This window comes from Rana temporaria, chromosome 11, assembly GCF_905171775.1.
Source record: "Rana temporaria chromosome 11, aRanTem1.1, whole genome shotgun sequence".
In the NCBI taxonomy this organism is placed as follows: domain Eukaryota; kingdom Metazoa; phylum Chordata; class Amphibia; order Anura; family Ranidae; genus Rana; species Rana temporaria.
In genome coordinates, this window is record NC_053499.1 from 136,153,737 (window position 1) to 136,172,737 (window position 19,001).

A 19,001-nucleotide genomic window follows, 5' to 3' on the forward strand; every position below is an offset into this window, starting at 1 on the left:
CAATACCGCCCCGCCAGCATCCTCGTTATACTTACCTGACCCCTCGAACGTCCCGTGCTCGCCCCGGACTTCCTCTTCGCCGCTCAGCCTGGCCGTTGATTAATTACAGTGGATGGATTGAAAGCAGCGCAGCCATTGGCTTGCGCTGCTGTCAATCATATCCAATGACTCGGCGCACCAGGGGGAGGGGCCAAGTGAAACAGTGAGCGGCTATGGCAGCCGACTGTATCACGGGAACAGGCCCGCCTCCTCCTATAGGCTGCCATTCAGCTCCGCCCGCCTCCTTCTATAGGCTGCCATTCAGCTCCACCCGCCTCCTCCAGCAGTACTGCCCATTCAGCTCCGCCCGCCTCCTCTTACAGTACTGAGAAGGGGGGGGACTCGGATCCTCTAAGTGCGGGAAATCCGTGCTTGTTGGGATGTATGTCTTTAGTGATCCTTTAAAATTGATGTGGTGAAAAGGTAATTGGGTCATACACCTACAGCAGGAGTCTTTTTTTATAACCAATCAAATCCCAGCATTTTTTTTTTTTCAGTACATGAAATGAAAGTTAACATTTGACTGGACAAGGACAACACTTGTTTCATTTGCTCCAGGTTGTATGAATAGATTTGCTGTAATATGACCCTACAGAATAACATATTGTTAAGATCAGATTAATATACACAGCTGGGATTGCCACATGGCATCTGCCTTATACCTGATGAGATCAAATCTAATAATAAAAGCCCAGGTTAGAGTTAATGTTATTATATTAAGTCAAACACAGTGCATTGCGTCAGGATGGTTATTGTGTTAGTACAGGGCAATTTATTACTGGGAAAAGTTGAATATTACTTCTACTTGAATGTCTCTGCTTTAGCATTTTTTATCTGTTCCTGTCATCGAATTTTCATTCAAAGGTTATTATAAAATATGACTTTCTTTTATACAGAATAATGTTTTCATTAACAAATAATAAAATAAAGGGTTGCTGCATTATTGAAATGACAGCGAGAGAATGTCTGCTGGGATTGTGTGATATTTGATTGACTGCATTAACTGACCAGTTCTTGGACCTGGAGACTTACAGTAGGTGTTGCCGAGAATGTGTTTCTTGCACGATAGCATCACGCTGATTCTCGGCAACATGGTGCCGACATCTCGCACTCGCTGGAATAGACAAAGCACATTCCAGCGAGGGCGGCATAGAAGCGACGGGGATCCGACTTGGATTCCCACCAATTCTAGCTGCGGCATTTGGTATGCATTCCTGAGAGGGAGAACTTCCTGAGAGGGAGAACTCCACGCCAATTTTTAAATAAAAAACCGACATGGGTTCCCCCCCAGGAGCATACCAGGCCCTTAGGTATGGTATGGGTTGTAAGGAGACCCCCCCCTACGCCGAAAAACCGTCGTGGGGGGTCCCCCTACAATCCATACCAGACACGTATCCAAAGCACGCTACCCGGCCGGCCAGGAAAGGAGTGGGGATGAGCGAGCGCCCCCCCTCCTGAGCCGTACCAGGCCACATGCCCTCAACATGGGGGGGTTGGGTGCTCTGGGCAGGGGGGCGCACTGCGGGCCCCCCCACCCCAGAGAACCCTGTCCCCATGTTGATAAGGACAGGGCCTCTTCCCGACAACCCTGGCCATTGGTTGTCGGGGTCTGCGGGCGGGGGCTTATCGGAATCTGGGAGCCCCCTCAAATAAGGGGGCCCCCAGATACCGGCCCCCCACCCTAAGTGAATGGATATGGGGTACATCGTACCCCTACCCATTCACCTGGAGGCAAAGTGTTAAAGTAAATAAACACACAACACAGGGTTTTTAAAATAATTTATTAGTCTGCTCCCCTGTCTTCTTTAGCTCTTTCACCAGGGGGGCTTCTTCTTCCGCTCTCCGGGGGGTCTCCTCCGCTCTCCGGGGGTCTTCTCCGCTCTCCGGGGGTCTTCTCCGCTCTCGGGGGGTCTTCTTCTATCTTTGCCGCTCTCCGCTGTTGACTCGGCGCACCCTGGTTCTTCCTCCCACTGTCCGGTGCCTTCTCCTTCAGGGCTGCCCGCCGCTATCTTCGTGTGTTAGCTGAATTACTAGTGGCGGCCAGCCCGCTGTTCTGTGACGCCCATACTGAAAGTAAGAGGGGGCGCTACATAATCATAAACCGTAGCATAGACATTTTTATGACTTTTCCGTGGTATGCCACAAGTGGTTTGTAGCCATCCCCCCCAGCGCTGGACTAAGAGAACAGAGGAACTAAAAGCTGCTGCCCCTAGGTGTCTTCAATTAATACTGTCAGCAGCTTTTATTAGTTCTGAAAGTGACAAAGGCCACTCAGCAGGTACACTGTATCACGTAGCCAAGGTTTAAATGTAATATTTCCATGGTTGACTGGAATGAACATTTGCATATTTTTATTAAGGGAGCCCATGCTTAATTAATATTAAAAGAAAAGCTTGTTCATGAAGTTCTTTTTCTTCGTATTTCCTAAGAGCGTATTTACAAGTGAGCAAGAGGTTAATTTTCTTTCACCAGGATGTATGAGACCAAATAACTGAAGGGTCATATGAGATGGTGCGGTCTCCGGAATGTTGAAGTCTATATCAGAGCTGAGAAATAGGAGCCTTCCATAAATAAAAGATTGAGAGGAAATCTCGTTTATGCCATAAGCTATTTGTGCCGTCCACTGAGCTGAAATAATTGGACAGAATAGTTTAAAATATTCTTCTTATGCCTGAGCAAATCTAAAGAGTCTCCTGTGGTTAAAAGAAGCCCGGAGTCTGTGTTGGGGACCTGAATCCTCCCCAGGTGACCCCGCCAGGAACGCTCGCCTTCCTTTATTCGCAAATTCACATGGCAACGCTCGGAAATGACATTCTGATATTGTCCTCTTTTGCATTTCCAGCTGGAGTTTGTAGCCGCTCTCTTAGAAGAACCCGGCAACAAAGTAATATTTGCAATGCAATGCTTGTCTCAGTTTAAAGGGGGTGGAGGGAGGTTTTTGTTTTTTTTCTTTACTGTACTTTGCTTTTAGAATCGGCTTTTAAAGGTCTTAGTCTGTTTAATGTTTTTTTTCTTTATGCATGCTAAAGAGAGCAGCTTAGATGAACCCCGGCAAGCAGCTAACACAGTTGAAATACTTATATGGGAGTTGTTTTACCTGCCAAAGAACTTTCATTTCTGGCAATCCAGTCCTGAGATTTACAGAGCCCTGTAAACAGTGCTCAGCCTTAAAGCGGGAGTTCCCCCGAAAAACTATTTTTAACATTAGATTGAGGCTCATTTTGTCAAGGGGAATCGGGTGTTTTTTTTTTAAATCGAAGCAGTACTTACCGTTTTAGAGATAGATCTTCTCCGCCGCTTCCGGGTATGGTCTTCGGGACTGGGCGTTCCTATTTGATTGACAGGCTTCCGACGGTCGCATACATTGCGTCACGAGTAGCCGAAAGAAGCCGAACGTCGGTGTGGCTCTATACGGCGCCTGCGCACTGACGTTCGGCTACTTTCGGAAAATCGTGACGCGATGTATGCGACCATCGGAAGCCTGTCAATCAAGTAGGAACGCCCAGTCCCGCAGCCCATACCCGGAAGCGGCGGAGAAGATCTATCTCTAAAACGGTAAGTACGGCTTCGATTTAAAAAAAAACACCCGATTCCCCTTGACAAAATGAGCCTCAATCTAATGTTAAAAATTGTTTTTCGGGTGAACTCCTGCTTTAAGGCTGAGCACTGTTTACAGAGCACTGTAAATCTCAGGACTGGATTGCCAGAAATGCAAGTTCTTTGGAAGGTAAAACAACTCCCATATAAGTATTTAAACTGTGTTAGCTGCTTGCTGGGGTTCATCTAAGCTGCTCTCTTTAGCATTACATTACATGCATGCGTTCTGAAGGAACAGCCACATATGCCAATCTCAAACAGTTTATTGATATTATTTATTTTTACTATGTATTCCAATTCAAAACTGTTCCTTTTGAGCCCTGTGCCAGGAACGACAGCTCCCGCACACATGAGCGGGAGTGACATAATCGTGGCTCCGGACAGTCATAGAGCCGGAGCCCGCGAACCTGGAACCAAGACAGGTGAAAATGGAAGCGGCTGCAGCGTTCCCATGTTCATATCCAACACTGCGCCCTTTGCCCCTCATCGCAGTGAAACACGTTTGCAGTGAAGGTGTTAAATCCTTAAAAGCAAAAGATGCCTTTTCCATTAATTTAGCATTATTGCCTTGGTGTCCTTATCCATAAGCTCTTAGCTAAAAGCAGGGAAAAGGCACTTCAAAAACTTATACAATATTTATCTAGCATTTGCTTCATAAAGCCCATTTGAGGTCAGTGTTGTTTAATTTTTTACATTCCACTGGGATCAATAATATGTATTATGTGAAACATCGCTGACCAAGCTTGAGTTCACCATGTGGTTGTGTGAAGTGAATCTATATAAATGTTTGTAAGTATAAAGCCTGTTTGAATTACTATTTAATCTCGTAAATGTAATTGTATTGTTGTCATGTTGATGAGGAATATCAAATGGGTCAGTTACATTGAAAAGCTCACCATCTTTCATCTTACTCCCAAAGTAAATGATCTAGCCACCTGCCTCGGGTCTCGCTCTGTATGTATCTCTATGATTAAGGCAGCTTGAGGCCGAAACTTGTTAGAAGTGCTACATTCATGGGGCCATATTCTCAAACAAGTTACGCTGGTGTATCTACTGATACACCGGCGTAAATCGAATTTCCCGCCGGCGTATCATTATTTTGTATTCACAAAACAAGATACGCCGGATTTAGGCTAGGATTTGACTAGTGTAAGTCACTTACACTGTCGGATCCTAAATGTAATTCGCCACCGGCCGCTAGGTGGCGTTTACATTCAGGTCTCATTTGTTTATGCAAATGAGCCTGATACGCCGATTCCCGAACGAAATCGCGTCGCGTAACCGTCGCTAACGTCATTTGCGTAAGCGTAAGGTTACCCCTGCTATATGAGGGGTAACCTTATGCCTGTCCCACGTATGCCATGTTAAGTATGGCGTCGGGTCCGCGTCGTCTTTTCCCGTCGGGTACGTCGTTTTACTAAGTCGTTCTTGAATACGACTTTACATCAATGACGCACACGTCGGCGTTATTGACGTTTTCCGCCGAGAACTGGAGCATCCGCACTGGGCTATTTTTAGCCCGGCGCATGCGCAGTTCGATCGAAACGGGGGCGCGCTTAATTTAAATACAAGCCGCCCCCTTGGAATTACGCGGGGATACGCCGGGCCAATTACACTAAGCCGCCCCAAACTACGGAGCAAGTGTTTGGGGAATACAGCACTTGCTCCTGTAAGTTGGGGCGGCGTAGTGTAAATGGCTTACGCTACCGCCGCGGGAAAACTACAAGACTCTGGCCCATGGATCTGTACCCTGAACGCTTATAGACTTATATTTCACCACTTGGTCGGGTGCCATCTTCAACTTATATTTGCTTCTATTTGTATTTTCGTATTGCAGAACATTAGGAAAGAGGAGTAAAGGCCCTTTCACACGGGGCGGATCAGTAATGATCCGCCCCGTAAACCACCTTTGATCCCCGCTGAGCCGGCGGATGACAGGGCGGTCCCGCACACTGTGCAGGGACCGCCCTGTATTTTCTCCGCTCTCCCCTATGAGGGGATCAGATGAACACGGACCGTCTGTCCGTGTTCACCCGATCCGATCTGCAGACGGATGGAAAAGTAGGTTTTTCCTCCATCACACTTTGGCGGATCAGAACGGGTCGGATGTCAGCGATTTTTTAAGCTTTTTGGAAAACATAGAGCAGTGAGTGCGGAGTGAGGTAGGGTAGTACTGTAGTGACGTTGTAAAAAACAGCCATGTTATTATCAGCTATCACTGCTGTGGTTTTTGATGCCCCTCGGCCTGCTGACTGTGTTTTAAGACAAATGGCAAAATGGCAGCCCCATTGTTGGATCTGTGAGCGCCTGAAACTCAGAGAAGAGTCGCATGTCACAATTAGGACAACCCTACGGTGCATGCATGGACAAGATGGCAGACACCTGCGGCAGAGCATTGGAATTTATTTTCCTTTTCACGCAAACTGTAGCCTATTAGCTAAGTTCACAAAGTGACACCTTGCTACACTGGTTTTATAAAACACAGCTTAGTTAACTTTTTAACGCAAATTTTCTTCTGTCATGAGAAACAGCATCTTACAGTAAACCAGTGTGCATGAGGCCTAAAGACAGGGGCCCGGATTCAGATATAATGCTCTATCTATCTGCGGGCGTAACGTATCTTAGATACGTTACGCCGCTGTAACTTTGGGCGCAAGTTCCGTATGCAGAAAGAACTTGCGCCCTTAGTTATGGCGGCGTAACGTATGTGTGGCGGCGTAAACCCGCCTTATTCAAATGGGGATGTTGTGGGCGTGTTTTATTTAAATTTTAGATGACCCCGCGTTTTTGATGTTTTTTTTGAACGCCGTCTGTGAAATATCCCAGTGTGCATTGCTCCAAAGTACGCCGCAAGGACGTATTGGATTCGTGAACGTAAATGACGTCCAGCCCTATTCGCGAATGACTTACGCAAACGACGTAAAAATTTCAAAACTTGGCGCGGGAACGACGTCCATACTTAACATTAGCTACGCCTCATATAGCAGGGGTAACTATACGCCGAAAAAAGCCTAACGACATAAAAAAATGCGCCGGCGGGACGTACGTTTTTGAATCGGCGTAAATACCTAATTAGCATATTTCTCGCGTAACTATACGGAAGCGCCACCTAGCGGCCAGCGTAAATATGCAGCCAAATAGCTAGATTAAGAAAGTGCGTCCAAACTTTGCGGCCGCGTAGCGTATCGTGTGTAAACTACGTCGCCGTTAATTAGCGAGGCAAGTACATGATTCACAAAGTACTTGCCTGCAAAGTTACGGCGGCGTAGCCTAAAGCGAGCGGGCGTAAGGACGCCTAATTCAAAATAGGCTGAGTGGGCGTGTTCTATGTTAATTTGTGTTGAGCTGACGTGATTGACGTTTTTTTTGGAACGGCGCATGCGCCGTCTGCCTACATATCCCAGTGTGCATTGCGGCAAAGTACACCGCACGGGCCTATTGGTTTCGACGTGGGCGTAAATGAGGTAAATCCCTATTCACAGACGACTTACGCAAACGACGTAAAATGTTCAAATTTCTACGCGAGAACGACGGGCATACTTAACATTGGCTATGCCAACTAGGGGGCATGTTTATCTTTAGGCGGCCTATCTCTTACGGAAACAGCGTATCTGTACTGCGTCGGCCGGGCGTACGTTCGGCGTACCTACTCATTTACATATTCTACGCTGACCGCAATGGAAGCGCCACCTAGCGGTCAGAAAAAAAAAATCTAAAAATTACACTTTAGGATACGACGGTGTAAGACACTTACGTCGCTCGTATCTGAGCCTTATTTAAGCGTATCTGGTTACCAGAATACGCTTAAATTAGCGCCGACGCAAATTCAGACTTAGGCTGGCGTATCTACTGATACGCCAGCCTAAGTCTCTCTGAATCTAGCTATAAGATACGACGGTGTAAGACACTTACGCCGGTCGGATCTTAGGGAAATCTTTGCGTAACTGATTCTCTAAATCAGGCGCATAGGTACGACGGCCCGCACTCAGAGATACGACGGCGTATCAGGAGATACGCCGCCGTATCTCCTATCTGAATCCGGGCCAGGATTGAGAAAATTGTCCGATCTGCTAAGTGAATCATAGAAGAGACACATCCCCTCCTTCTCTTTAATCTGGGGTTGGGAAGTTAAAAGTCATTTATATATAGCCTGCCAACAGACATAAAGGCTGATTAGAAAAGCCAAAACTAGTTGTCATGGAGACACCTTTTATTTGTAAAATACATCATTTACAGAAATAATTAAAAATGAGATAATACATTCCGTTTCCAACAAACTTCCAAAAAATGAATCACTAAATTGAAAAACTGTATTCTTTCTTCTTTTCCCTAGAGTTCTCCTTTAACAATTATGCGGAGAACAGGCCACCCTCTCGTTTCCTCTGCTCTCCGTGTCTTGTAAATGATGTCACCTGGCGTGGAATAGAGAAGAAATGATTTTCCGCTACAGATCGGTCAGGAGGTTGCAGGATCCCTGCAGAGAGTGTGCGACTGCACTGAGGTTCAGAGACAGAAGAAAAATAGTATATGATGCGCCGGTTCTCCGCTCTGCACCCTCTGTGTTCTGCTGAATGTTTGCCACTTTGCCCTTCCTGTTAAGGATCCTGAGATCCGAGATATATCTGTACAACATTACAATGAACAGAATAGCATTCAAATAGAGGAGACTACCCACGTAATGTCCAGTACATGAGCAGATACACACTATTTCATGCAGCTCATTTACCGCTATTCACACAAAGAGAGCAGGAACTGTGGGCCAGATTCAGGTAGAAATACGTTACGCTGCGGCGGCGTAACGTATCACATTTACGTTACACCGCCGCAGGTTTACAGCGTAAGTGCCTGATTCACAAAGCTCTTACCTGTAAACTTGCGGAGGTGTAACGTAAATCCGCTCGGCGCAAGCCCGCCTAATTCAAATGGGGCGGGCACCATTTAAATTAGGTGCGTTCCCGCGCCGAACATACTGCGCATGCTCCGTCCGTCAAATTACCCGACGTGCATTGCGCTAAATGACGTCATAACGACGTCATTGGTTCCAGCGCCATTCACGGACGACTTACGCAAACGACGTGAATTTTAAAATTTCGACGCGGGAACGACGGCCATACTTAACATTGGCTAGGCCACCTAGGGGGCAGCCTTAGTTTTACACGCCGTATCTCGACGGAAACAACGTAAATTTAGAGCGACGGTAAAGCGTACGTTCGTGAATCGCCGTAACTAGTCATTTGCATATTCTACGCCGACCGCAATGGAATCGCCACCTAGCGGCCGGCCTAGAATTGCATCCTAAGATCCGACGGTGTAAGTCAATTACACCTGTCGGATCTTAGGGCTATCTATGCGTAACTGATTCTATGAATCAGCCGCATAGTTACGATGGGCGGTTCACAGAGATACGACGGCGTATCAGGAGATACGCCGTCATATCTCTTTTGTGAATCTAGCCCTGTATACTTAGTAGCAGGGGCGGACTGACAACTCATGGGGCCCCCGAGCAATAGACGATTATGGGGCCCCCGGGCAATAGGAGATCATGGGGCCCCCAGGCAATAAATTATGGGGCCACACAGTATACACACACATACAGTATACATACACAGTACACACACACACAGACACATAATATACACACACAGTATACATACACACAGAATACACATACACACACTGAAAAGGTACTGGAGAGGTAGGGCCAGGGCCGATCCGCCCTATAGGCTCACTATGCAAGCCGCTTAGTGCCCCTCAAAGCTGCGGAGGGCCCCCCAAATTACTAGAGGCCCCGCCTGGTGAGAAGTCATTTTCGGTCCCTCGCTTCTCAACTCGCTGGCTGCATGGGAGAAGAGGTAAGAAGTCAGCACCCCCTGCTTTTCACTTTAATGTAAGATGTCATTTCTAAAAGAAGAAAGAACACCCCCTCCCCCCCTGCTTCTCAACTTTAATTTTTAATGTGAAATGTTACTTCCCCCCCCCCCCGCTTCTCAACTTTATTGCGACATGTCATTTTTGGCAGCCCCCCCCCCCCCCGCTTCTCTTTCTTAACTTTAATGATGTGACATGTAATTTTGCTTAGGGCCCCAGGGAGGTCAGGATCGGCACTGGGTAGGGCAGCTATAATCTTGGGATTTTTTTTAAAAACACAGATTTTTACATACTGTCCCTGACAAACCTGGCAAACCTGATGGGCCCCGTAGTGGCATGGGGTCCTCTGGCAGTGCCCGAGAGCCCAAATAGTCAGTCCGCCCCTGCTTAGTAGAGATTTAAGATCTGAGTCGCTATTTAATTGCACATCAATGAGGGTCTTTACAATAGAGGTTTGGGTTCACCACTACCATGGGTTCGATGAGAATCATAAAGGTTTGAGATTCATAGTCCAGAGAAATATAGGTGCAGATCTGCTGGGGGAATTATTTTAAAACCATAAGGCACTGCCTTTCCTTTAACCACTTTCTGACCGCCGCATGTACAATTACGTTGGGAGAATGGCACGGCTTCGCAAAGGGACGTACCTGTCCCGCCGAATGCTCGGCAAGCGTGCACGCGGTTCCCGTGGACTCGATGTTCGTCGGTGTCCCGCAATTGTCTCACGGAGCGGCAGAACTGGCAGATGCCTATGTAAACAAGGCATTTCCCTGTTCTGCCTAGTGACAGGACAGTGATCTACTGCTCCCTGTCATCGGGAGCAGTGATCACTGCTTTTTGTAACTTGTAGCCCAGCCCCCCACAGTTAGAATCACTCCCTAGGACACACTTAACCCCTTCATCGCCCCTAGTATTTAACCCCTTTCTGCCAGTGTCATTTACACAGTAATCAGTGCATTTTTTATAACACTGATCGCTGTATAAATGACAATGGTCCCAAAAATGTGTCAAAGTGTCCGATGTGTCCGCCATAATGTCGCAGTACCGGAAAAAAATCGCTGATCGTCGCCATTACTAGTAAAAAAAAAATATTAATAAAAATGCCATAAAACTACCCCTTTTTTGTAAACGCTATAACTTTTGCGCAAACCAATCAATAAACGTTTATTGCGATTTTTTTTACGAAAAAAAGGGTAGAAGCATTTGTATCGGCCTAAACTGAGAATTTTTTTTGATATGTTTTTGGGGGATATTTATTATAGCAAAAAGTAAAAAATATAATTTTTTTCAAAATTGTCGCTCTATTTTTGTTTATAGCGCAAAAACTAAAAACCGTAGAGGTGATCAAATACCACCAAAAAAAAGCTCTATTTGTGGGAAAAAAAGGACGCCAATTTTGTTTGGGAGCCACATCGCACGACCGCGCAATTGTCAGTTAAAGCGACGCAGTGCCGAATCTCAAAAAGTGCTCTGGTCTTTGACCAGCAATATGGTCCAGGGGTTAAGTGGTTAAAAACATTTTTTTTTTGCTAGAAAATTATTTAGAACCCCAAGCATTATATTTTTTTTTTCTCTAACCCCCTAGAGAATAAAATGGCGGTAGTTGCAATACTGTAAACTGAAATCCAGCATGTTACACATCATCTTGGAATGGCAACAAACATTTACCTTTAAAAATCCCCATAGGCGACGTTTAAAAAATTCTACAGGCTGCATGTTTTGAGTTACAGAGGGTTAGCCATTTTTCCAATTAAAGGTTTACTTTTAAGAGATGAGAATGAAATGAAAGTGCTTTTGAAAGAAACAGTAATAAACGTATTCAGTCGTCTCTAAAGCAACATGGCCTCACAGGAAGTGCATAAATTAAATTTGTGAAGATTTTATTAATTATTTCTTTTTTTTCGCAAAGCGTGAAATCCAAATTGAGGTCATGTTTAAGATTGCTTTAGAAATGAAAATATCTGCAAATTGCAATCAAACAACTGTCCTACGAGGTTATTAAATTCCACTCCATTCTCGGCGAGTCCATAGGGAACTCTACCATCTCCCAATTTAGATACAAATTAAATAAAAGCTGTTAAAACATTTAAGGACTTGAGAAACCACACTAAATGCAATCCCAAGTGACAAAAGATGAGTCCCTTTTTACAAAAAAATGGTGGCTCTCTACGTGATTTTTTTTTTTTTACCTGCAATTTAAAATTCTAATTGTACATGGTGTTGAAATGACACAGAAAAAAATGTATTTCTAGGTATCTGGGTTAGGTTGGCACTGGGCATATAATGTACTATAAATAGTAGAAATGGGAAAAGTTTGAAGTTTTCACTTCGCTGTATATTTGCATTAAATTTGGACCATGTTGGTGGAATTTATTTGGCAAAATTAAAGTGTTGTTTATTAGCAAAGTCAGATGTTCATGATGTCACATGGTATAGTGGCATGACTTTGCTTGAGTCATGTCCCTCCTGTGTCAGTGTCATTGTAAAAACAAATCTTGTTTTTTAAGGGCAAGTTTGCCTGGAGGGAGACTAGCTCTCCTTAACCGCTTTACGACTACCGCATGTACATATCGTCGGCAAAATGGCACGGACAGGCAGAACGACGTGCCCGCACGTCGCTGCCTAGACGTGGGTCGGGGGTCCGATCGGGACCCCCCCCCCGGTACATACGGCGGTCGTTAACCGTGTGGGAGCGATCCGGGATGAGGGGGCAGCTATTCGTTTCTAGCCGCCCCCTCGCGATCGCTCCCTGGAGCTGAAGAACGGGGAGAGCCGTATGTAAGCACAAGGATGCATGGGACACCCAGCAAGGGCACAATGGCAGCTGAAGGTATCCAGTGCACCCCCCCCCCCCCTTCACACACACACACACTAATTCACTAACTGTACTTTCTGGAAAAAACCATATGTAAAAATATTCAGTATTCAAAGATATAAAAAATAATTCTCTACTGGTTAATGACTCCACCCATCACATTAAAGGAGGTGGGGCCATGCTTGACTTTTACATAAAAAAAAATGAGATTTGCAGCCAATTTTAACATATGTCTAAAGCCTCTGATAAAATGCCAATTTGATGGGATACTTTTACTGAAGATAAGTCTAGTTTCAAGCAGCATGTCCAGTGGGCTCTCTTTGCTTACATCTATCTCTACTTTGATTTAGCCGCCGCTGGCTGTCACTAGAAATTACTCTTTGGGAATAGGAGACCAACCCTGTGTTTGATTTTATGATTCCATGTCCAAGGAATGAATTGTTCACACTAGAACATAATGTAAACACAGCGCTGGGGGCTGAAAGCCAAGCTGTTGAAAGTAGACCTACCGGTGAAAGGATTGCTTACATTGCAATATACAGCAACATTTTTCATAAATGCAGTTGTTAAAAGCCATGCTTGAGCTCCAGGCAAATGACTTTATCTGGGTTGAGGGGAGAAATCATATAAAATAAAATTATCAGTCTGCTGCATCAGGGCGAAGCATTTTCTTAGTCTATAGACTATAGGTCTCTCTCCCAGAGACCAGCCTGAGGCCTCGTACACACGACCGAGTTTCTCGGCAAAAACCAGCAAGAAACTTGCTGGGAGATATTTTTTTGCCGAGGAAACCAGTCGTGTGTACATTTTCGTTGAGGAAACTGTCGAGAAACTCGACGAGCCAAAAAGAGAGCATGTTCTCTATTTCCTAGACGGGAATGGAGAAAATTGGCTTGTCAAGTTCCTCGACAGCCTAACAAGGAACTCGACGAGGAAAAACGATGTGTTTCGCCCGTCGAGTTTCTCGGTCGTGTGTACGAGGCCTGACTGTAACATAGCAAGTTGCAAGGTGGCCTCAGTCCCTAACCCACAGCACCAGGCATTGGCTTATTGGAGCTTTATAATAAGTGTAGCCCTACTGATTATAAGCAAGGAATACAAGCAGTATATCCTACAATGGCTGGGGGAAGGGAATATTAACGGGGTTGTAAACCCTTGTGGTCATTCTATGCATTGAGGTGAAAAACCTCTTGTAGTGTACCAGCCCCCCAGAGCCCCCCTTTTACTCACCTGAGCCCGATTGTTCCTGTGCCAGGGACAAGCACACCTGCTCCAGCCGATGTCTGGGGCCCGATTGGATAGATTGATAGCAGTGCCGCCATTGGCTCCAACTGCTGGCAATCAAATCCAATGATGCGGGTGCCAGGGGTGGAGCGAAGTCTGTGTGCGAGTTATCGCGGGATTTAGAAAGAACTTTAAGCATGTCTCCGCAATGTCTCCTGGGAACAATGACAAAAGCTCCCAGGAGACATTGCGGCATCGAGGAAGTGACAGAATACCCGCACACTACCTGATGAATCCATATACAGGAAGCGGTCAGCAACAAAGGATTACTAAGGTTCGCCTGCCCCTGACAGTGACTCGAGCTGGGCATCGCCGCTTAGGAGAGCGCTTCTCTGACGGGGCACTCGAGAAGAGGAAGAGCCAGGAGCGTCACTGAGGGACCTCAGAAGAGGAGGAGCGGAGTCACTTTGTGCAAAACCAACTGCACAGAGGAGGTACCGTATTTATCGGCGTATACCGCGCACTTTTTTGCCCTTAAAATCAGGGCAAAATCGTGGGTGCGCGATATACGCCGATACTCGCTTCCCGCGCTGTGTTTGAACCACTCCGCCGACATATACCGAGCGCAGTACACTCGGGTATATACTCGGGCAGGCTCGGCTCCGCTCGCGGTCACGTCCTGTGCGTCCTGTACGTCCTTTACGCGAGAGGAGCCGAGCCTGCCCGAGTATACCCGAGTGTACTGCGCTCGGTATATGTCGGCGGAGTGGTTCAAACACAGCGCGGGAAGCGGGGATCGGCTGAAAAACACAGCGGGGAGGCCACCACGATGGCCGCAGAAGGACGCCGGACCGGACAAGGCCGCCGATGGACGCCGGGCAAGACACCGACGAGGTGCATCCAAACTGTAAGTATTTCTTTTTTTCCCAGGAATTTTTCTTCCAGGTTGGGGGTGCGCGCTATACCCCGGGGCGCGTTATATGAAGATAAATACGGTAAGTATGACATGTTTGCTTAAATAAAAATAAAAAATAAACATTTACATATTCTTTCATGGTGAGGATCAAAAATCGAACTAAATAAAGTTACAAAATAAACTATATCTCTCCGCAAAGTCTTGCAATTTAAAGGAGAGAAAAGCAAAAATGCAAAGCAGATTTAATCAGCGATTTTTACTTAAAGTATTGTTAATCCCAAAACAGAGTGGCTTTAATGTATGACCAGGCACAAGCAAAAGCAAACAATTAATTTTAATACTGCAGTTTCCTTTGGTCTCATAGGTACTTCTGGAGTAGCAATTAGAGATGACATTAAGAACCTTTTCTAATAATGTAGCAAATTCAACTAATAAAAGAAAATTAACTGTTTACAAACTTTAGATTGCACAGCTCATAATAATGATTTTAAAGGAATGATGTATAAAAGTGTTAGAATATAATGATTTGATGTAATTTTTTTTTTGGGGGGGGTACCTAGTTTTGACAGGTACCCAGTTGACAGGTTGACAGGTTCCCACTTCCGCTCATGGTGCCGCAACGCCGAGTGGAAGTTTTCCTGTCCCCCTCCCTCCCTGCAATCTTCTGGGGACATGACACAGGTCCCAGAATATTGCCCGGCCATTCAGAACGCGCAGCGCGACTTGTGCATGCACAGTGCACACCTGGCTGTGAAGCCGCAAGCTGTCACAGCCGGGTGCCCACACTTGCAATGCCGGCCCTGCAGAGAGGAGAAGGAGAGAAGCGTGGCTTCGGGCGGCCGCATTGCTGGACTGTGGGACAGGTGAGTGTCTGTTTATTAAAAGTCAGCAGCTACACTTTTTATAGCTGCTGACATTTAATAAATACAGAAATGGGTGGAACTTTAACTACATTACTCGGCATGAATGGATTTTACCTAAAAAAAAATCTGATACTTGGTTTTAAAGCCCAATTTAAGGATTTGTTTTGTTTAAATCTGCCCAGTTGCCCCCTCTTCCCCTTGCACAAGTTAAATACTTGTTGTGGTTAGGGGGTAATGGACAGGGATAATGCTTACCCTGCACACAATTGTTCAGTTAAAGTAATGTAGTGCCGTATCGCAAAAAAATGGCCTGGTCATGAAAGGTGGTAAATCTTCTGGAGATCAAGTGGTTGAGCTAAAATAAAACTATTGGCCTTTTCAAAAATTCAGAGCTGTCCTAAGGTCACTTCCCGTGCTATTTGAAAGAGTCTAGACTAAGCCTAGCGTTCCCAGTCCTTCTCTTGGGAAGTCAAGTAGTGCCAATACTTTGAAGATGAAGACAGTGGGCACAATTGAATAATTTAGCAAAAGAAAACTGGGCAGCACTAACACCAATCAGTCAACAAAAAATCTGTGTGTTATCAGCCTACTGTAGGAAATTGAGAGTTGAGTGCATTTCTGGCAGATTATCAGCAATTCTTCTGTACCTTACATAAAAAAAGAAACCACGCTAGTGGAAATCAAACTTACAAAACGGCGAGCCACTAGCACGCTAGCAGATATTTTTTACAGCAAAACAAAACAATACATACAACCAATGTGCTGCACTTCACAGAAATGTATAAATATAAATCAAACTGAAAAAAATGTGTCCATAAAAAATCATAGAAAAAAAAGTGCTCAGTGCCTAGAATTGAATCTTTTATATGCACATCTCACATCTCCAGTGTCTACCAAAGAAAAAAAAAAACATGGATGCTTACCCTATGTATATGACTCTCAAATAATGACGTCATCACGCTCACCGGAAGTGCATTTTTTAACCGTATCTTGTGATTTTACACAGTGCTGTCTTGTTTATTCTGGGGCAGATTCACGTACCTCTGCGCACCTTTCCGCCGGGCGCAGCGTATCTAAGATACACTACGCTTCCGTAACTTTTTTTCGAATCCTCAAAGAATTTGCGCCGTAAGTTATGGCGGCGTAGTGTATCTTTGGCGGCGTAAGGGCGCGGAATTCAAATGGATGTAATGGGGGCGTGTTTTATGTAAATACGTCGTGACCCGACGTAAACAAAGTTTTTTTTTTAATGGCGCATGCGCCGTCCGTGGGGGTATCCCAGTGCGCATGCTCGAAATTAAACCGGAACAAGCCAATGTTTAAGACGGTGACGTCATTCTACGCAAATCCCTATTCGCGAACGACTTACGCAAAAGACATAAAAAATTCAAAATGCGAGGCGGGAACGACGGCCATACTTAACATTGAGTACGCCTCATAATAGCAGGGGTAACTATACGCCGAAAAACGCAAATGACGTAAAAAAAATTGCCGGCCGGACGTATGTTCGTGGATCGCCGTAACAAGCTAATTTACATACTCGACGCGGAATTCGACGGAAACGGCACCTAGCGTCCGCCGAAAAATTGCACCTAAGATCCGACGGCGTACTAAGACGTACGCCTGTCGGATCGATCCGAGATGCAGTCGTATCTTGTTTTGTAGATACAAAACAAAGATACAACGCGCAAAATTTGAAATTACGCGGCGTATCAAGAGATACACCGGTGTAATTCTTTCGTGGATCTGGCCCATTGTCTGTAAGTGAATATTTAGCTATTTTAATACATTGTTAATTATTTTTTATGCTATCTGGAGCCTTTGGATGCCTATAAACTCACAAAGATGGTACTGTAAGCCATGCAAACTGAAAACACATTTCAAACACAATACTGTAGGTCTCAATTTGGCTGCAATGTTACGTCAATACGCAGGCTCCATCCCCTAGACCAGTGGTTCTCAACTCCTGTCCTCAGGACCCACTAACAGGCCAGATTTGAAGTATTACCTTGGGGAGATGCAGACTAGAATACTGCAATCACTGAGCAGCAAATGATATCACCTGTGATGTATTTCAGTTATCTTTGCAAACCTGGCCTGTTAGAGGGTCTTGTAGGACAGGAGTTAAAGCGGGAGTTCACCCATTTAAAAAAAAAAAAAAAATCTCCCCTTAGCTTCCTGCTTGTTCGGTCTAGGGGAATCGGCTATTTATATTAAAATATGTGCAGTACTTACCCGTTTTCGAGCTGCATCTTCTTCCGTCGCTTCCGGGTATGGGTCTTCGGGAGCGGGCGTTCCTTCTTGATTGACATTCTTCCGAGAGGCTTCCGACGGTCGCATCCATCGCGTCACTCGTAGCCGAAAGAAGCCGAACGTCGGTGCGGCTCTATACTGCGCCTGCGCACCGACGTTCGGCTTCTTTCGGAAAATCGTGACGCGATGGATGCGACCGTCGGAAGCCTCTCGGAAACCTGTCAATCAAGAAGGACCGCCCATTCCCGAAGCCCATACCCGGAAGCGACGGAGAGGATGCGTCTCGTAAACGGGTAAGTACTGCACATATTTTAAAATAAATAGCCGATTCCCCTAGTAATAACGAGCAGGAATCTAAGGGGGAAAAGTGCCCTCTAAGGGTGAACCCCCGCTTTAAGACTGCCCTAGACGCATATCGCCAAATCATTGACTTCTTCAGTAAGCAGCCCCCTTACTGAAGAAGTCAATGCTTTGACGATACGCGACTAGGAGACGGAGCCTGCCTATTGACATTACATCACGGTCAACTTGAGACCTATAAGTGAAGTGAAAACTTATTGATAGCAGGTATTATTAATTATTCAAAATTTGTTTACACCACTTTATTTCATGAGATTGCACAGATTTATATTCACTTTATACACTCATCACTGCAGTTTGTGTCTGTCATCATCTGGAACCTGAGAGAGCCCCGTCACTGAAAAGCAAATAGGAATTGTCCACGTCATGCATGCAATGATGTGGATGAAAGACTCTCCCAATCTGAAGACTCACTTCCCTACCGCTTCATAGTCATATGACGGCAGCAAGGACTCTTTGTCCCTCCGGGCTGCCGTCATATGATATCTTGGGCTTTCAGAGCCTCTAACGGGCACACGTGCTCTGCTGGCGGCACCTTTGTGCGCACGCCGCGTCACTCGGAACCCGATACGCATGCCTGGCCGCCGCGATGTCCACTGGGCACCTGCAATTGCCTGTCACACAGCAGGACAGTGGATCTGTGTGTGTACTGTAAACACACAGATCCATGTCCTGTCAGGTGAGAGGAGACTGATCGTGTGTTCTCTGTACAGAGGAACACCGATCGGTCTCCTCCCCTTGTGAGTCCCCTCCCCACACAGTTAAAATCACTCCCTAGGATACACATTTAACCCTTGATCGCCCCCTAGTGTTAACCCCCTCCCTGAAAGTTACATTTACACAGTAATTAGTGCATTTTTATAGCACTGATCGCTGTATAAATTTGAATGGTCCCCAAATAGTGTCAAAAGTGTCCGATGTATCCGCCGCAATGTCACAGTCATGATAACAATTTCAGATCGGCTGCTATTGTCCTTTGGGATGCTTTAGCATAGGGGAAAAATCGCTGGCCAGCTCCACAATGGTTCTTCGTGAGTCTGGCAACAAACAATTTTTTTTCTGGCTC